General features: G+C 35.4%; 1 long non-coding RNA gene across 1 annotated transcript in view; it reads left to right on the top strand.

Annotated features, from left to right (window-relative positions):
- LOC145278092 (uncharacterized) overlaps positions 1 to 5,000 on the top strand; it is a 170,465-nt gene that overhangs the window by 1,033 nt on the left and 164,432 nt on the right. The gene's annotated exons all lie outside the window — the stretch shown is intronic.

Genomic DNA, 5,000 nt, shown 5'->3' with positions numbered 1-5,000 from the left:
ATGAATGGGTGGAAGTCCCAAGTAATTTGCAATTGTATTTTTGATCGTCCACAAAAACTCTGGGCGCAGTGGATAAAGTACTTTGAGAAAAAAAAATTAGTTGCAAAAATTACATTCCTAGGTAGTGAAGGTTCATTCCTTAGTGCGAGTGACCTAAAATACAATTGCGAGGAAGTCTACCTAATGATTCCCGATGGATCAAAAGCATGATAACCCCGCGGATTAAACAAATGATTTCGTTCGAAATTCCACGCAGATTCCTGAGTTCGCCATGAAGATTTCCCAAGTTCGACAAAAAGATCGGACGTTACATGGACCGAAACGTTGTACAAATAACAATCAAGATGTGAACAGTAGTCTGAAGAATACAAATAATAGGAATGCATTTTTTTATGAGTTAGTGATTCTGTCTTTCCTTTTCAATTCTTGTACATTCTCTACGCCTCTTTTTTTCCTTTTAAACATTTGCCTCTTTCCTCGCACAATATCCCTTTATCAGGTGTGACACAAATGCTACACTTATATATAGATTATTATTGGCAGTGTTATTAGCATTGGTGTATCGCCTCAGGGCGCATATATTTGACAGAATATATCAGGTAAAATCTGTCTCGTAAGAATGTAACTATTTCTCACCGGATTTTTACCAAATTTCGCTCGCAGTTGCAGACACATAATAGAAAAACCGAAAAAAAAAAACAACAACAACAAAAACTCTGCCTCAAGACTTCTCGGGTCACGTCACTGATAAACTCGGCTCCTAGCGTTTCTTCGCGAAAGATTAACGTCAAAATTACTATTTTCTTTCTTCACCGAATATGTACTTTTTTATTTGTTACAAAGTCATTATTTGTGTTGCGTGTGGAAACGAAATCGTTTCGTTTATTAAATAACCAGGTAATTGCTTGAGCCGACTGATCTCAAACCCCAGATTAATTTTTTTCTTTTTTTCATTCTTATATTATCTATTTTTTTTTCATTTTCCTTATATTTATCGAGGAAATTAATCAGTTTTAATTATATTTAAGATTTTGGTATACGGTTCCATTTCAAGGCGTAATATAATTTGTGATATTACTGAGAAGAACTATTGCTTAATATTTGTACATAGCCTAGTTTATAAAATGTTGGGTTAAGATGTAATTTGTAGCCAGTTACTCGCTGGGAATTCAATCCTCAGTAAAATAGTCGTCACTATAGTTTAATTTAGTTTAAGTAACTAAAAAAATACGAATTAGCCAAGAAAAGCTATCACAAAAAATAAAGTAAAACAGAAAAAACTCTTTATGTAACGAACATTAAATACAAATTATATAGTGAAAAAGAGCGTATTCGTACGGAGAAAGATATTGTCTTCAATCAAATTCCTTAACATATAGTTACATCGTCATCATCATCATTATCATCATCATAAAGGAAGTGATGATTACTAAGTTGTTAACGACGTGGATTGATAACCTAGGTGTGCCAAGTTCGAATCCAGTTCTTTCCACAAAACAATTTTACTTAAGGATGTTGGTAGCCATCATATGATCCTTTCTGTATATACTCGATGTCTTTCTTGAAATAATTCTTACTAGAAAGATATTGAGGAAACGAATGCCAACAATAATCATCTGATTATTACGAAATGAATGAATGAATGATGCTCAACCGCAACGAAAAAATCATCATCATCATCATCATCATCATCATCAAATCTAGTAGTATTACGAATCCTACCGACTCACTCTATTCTCCTAGGTCATTATAGCTGAATTGTGAAAATTTTCGTTAGTTGTTTAGTGTAGATTCGTATGATTTCCCCGCTGAGCCAGATAGTTGGAATCTACAGAAGAATATCGTAAAGTTTTTTACCATTAGCTCTTCAGCGGTGACCCATAAATCTGGTCCTACTGATTTGAGGAAGGGACCTATGAAGTTTCTTTCTCGTAAGATGCTGTCCCCAAGCAATACAAGACAATCTCTTAGAATTATAGTATGCCCGCCATCATTTTTTGTTCATTCTTTTGTTGAAAGTCCAGGTCTTATCTCCAACATATAAACCCTTTTTTACAAGGATACGACCACTTACCAAGGCCGGAAGCCCACTCGGGGATAAGAAGTTATAAATGAAAGTTGGTAGTGTCGTAATCGTTAATGACGAGGATTGGGTAGAAATTGAATTATTTCAGGGGATGGCTCAACAAGAACTTTTTTATATTGCACTTGAAGGCTACCATATTGTAGTTGGTCGGGAAGCAGACCAGTGAAACACTGTTCCACAGGTGAGCAGTTCTAAGAACGAATATTTGTTCATGGAAGCTGTGTTTAGATTTAGTCACAGATAGAGTGTGGGGAAAATTGTTTATAGTATTTTTTTTGCTTGAGTGTCACCACTTATCAACGTCCGAAGGCCACTCGAGGATAAATGAATGAAAGGTAGTAATCATTAATGGCATAAATTGGGTAGAATTTAATTATTAATCGGGCGGCTCCACAAGAAGTTTTTACATTGGATTTGAAGGCTACCATGTTGTATTTAAATGGAAAGCAAGCCAGCGGAACAGTGTTCCAAATGCGCGCAGTTATGAGAAAGAAGTTTTATTCATGGAATCTGCATTTAGATTAAGGCACAGATATAGAGTAGGGAAATCATATATAGTGGTTGTAGCTAGACAAGTATTTTTTGTTAGTTTAGTTAGCAAGGAAGGGACCATAGATTGCAGTTCAGTCGAGCAATTGTTATGGAAATAGCGATAGAGCAGATACAGATTCGCGACGTCTTCTCTGTGGGAAAGAGTTTGTACGGAAGAGAAAAAATATTACCTACTAGGCTTTGAAGACGGTTTTGAACTCTATCGAGTCAGGATAGAGGGCAGCGAGCAGCTCCTGCCCAGATGTGGCAACAGTACTCGATTTTAGGGCGAGCCTAGGTCTTATACAGATAGAGGATCGGGTCAGCAAGGAGATATCTATTGGAGCGGTAGAGTGATTCAACCATTTTTACAGCTATCTCGGCAAAAGATTTGATGCATGTGTTCCATTTCAGATTATTGGTAAAGGTCAGTCTCAGAAGCTTGTCGAGACATGGGGCTCCCCAAGCCGAGAATTATTCATATTAATTGGGGCGTGGTGGGGATCAGAGTGATTATGATGACAAGAGAGAAGCTTGATTTTCGATGCATTAGAAGTAAGCAATATTCGATGCAACAATGACTTAAAATAAGTTTCCTTTTATCCTGGTGTAAATATTGGCTTCCATATTGCTTTCATTTTGCCCAGATCTGTGCAAGCTTGGCTAATTCAAACCGTTAATCCGTTCTTTCCAGAATTACGGTTTGCAACATTACAACTAAGATAAGTAAACCCGTCGACATTTTTGAGGCGAATGCAGCTTGAGGAAGAACTATTAGAAGGTGTTAACTAAAAGCCTAACAAAATTTGAGGATTTTTTTTAGACAGTTTTAAGGCATCTGCTTGTTTAGTAGTGTCATCAATAATTGCAAGGCCATCAATAATTTCAAGGCTATCAGCATAACCTGCGTCAGCAATTTTCTTTGTAGAATATCTTTGGATTCTTGAAAGTATCAATGTCAAGCCATTTTCTTTCAGCGTGTCGTCTGATATACATAGATTTAATCAAGACAGGTTTTAAGCAGGTAGGAAAACTAAATTTATGCGATGATCTGATGTAGACATCAGATGATGTGATCTATTGTACAAGATCATTATTGCATCAACATCTGCAGTACTATATACCAGAACAATTTTCGTCATCTTCCTTTTGTGTATCAAAGAGAAAGACGACCCTAAAATTTATTTTTTCGTGCGCACAGACGTAATAGAAACTTTTTAGGTTTTCATTTTTTTTTACGCTAACAAATTTATAGCAAGTCTATAAAGCTTCTCTCTTCCTAATTATTTTCCTCTGAATAAAAAACACACACTTTTGAAACTCCATGGAGCGAGGAGATAATCAATTTTTTTTGTGTTCTACATTTTTGAGCAGTACTTTTTAATTTTCATAATTTAAATCCCCTTAAATTGATGCTGGGTCTCGAATATTGAGCATTCCGTCAGGACAGTGCCTTTAACGAACGTGTGTACGTGTTTGACGGTTTTCAAATTATAATTTATTCAATAGGGATATCCATTTATTAAAAAAGGATGATAGAAGGTGATATCTTACTACGAACATTAAATTAGTATATAGATATGCGTATTAAATGTTTGTAGTATGTTATCACTAGGGCTATGACAATAGCATATTCGTTTCATTGTTTTGACTCTCGAGTATATATCCGACACAGTTGTAGTTAATCAACCGAGAACCACAACACTCTATATAAAAGCATATAAGATAATAACAGATACACACTCAGGACTCAAAACAATGAAAAGAATGTGTTGCTGTTCTAGCCCTAATTATCACCTTCTATAATCCTGTTTAATAAATAGGATATCCCGATCACCGAAAACGCAATCTAAAAAAATCCCAACAAAGTTTAAATAAAAAAAAACATGATGTCGCTTTTGGTCAGTATGTGAAACTAAAATATACCTTCTGGATCTTCTTGCTAAGCAGTATTTATCCTGTCTAAAGATGGTATAATGATATCGTGAGGGTTGCGTTTGCGCCGGGTGTTCATACAATGGAAATATGTCACACTCCTATAAGGATATTGGAGATAAATCGTAATAATAAGATGTATTCTGAAACTACATTAACCAGATTAATTAGATAAATACAGGGCTACAATATCGCGGGTCTCCAATGAGGCTGAACGTCCACAGAATGCCCAGCTGCAATATATTACTCATGAAAAATGCCGCTGTGAATTTTCAATATTCATATTTCTGTTTTAAATTTGTGAGAGTTAAAAGAATTAGATAGATCCTTTAAGAAGAGACTTATCGGGATAATACAATTATTATTGATCACTTACGCCATATTCTATGATGGCAAACTCAGTAACCACATAACATACCCACTTTGTAATATCAGCAATGTTCTTTCT

The sequence above is a fragment of the Euprymna scolopes genome, chromosome 6 (assembly GCF_053919585.1).
Source record: "Euprymna scolopes isolate OS-2025 chromosome 6, ASM5391958v1, whole genome shotgun sequence".
NCBI lineage: Eukaryota > Metazoa > Mollusca > Cephalopoda > Sepiida > Sepiolidae > Euprymna > Euprymna scolopes.
Note: the sequence above shows the minus strand (reverse complement) of the source record. Positions and strands in the feature narration are given on the sequence as shown.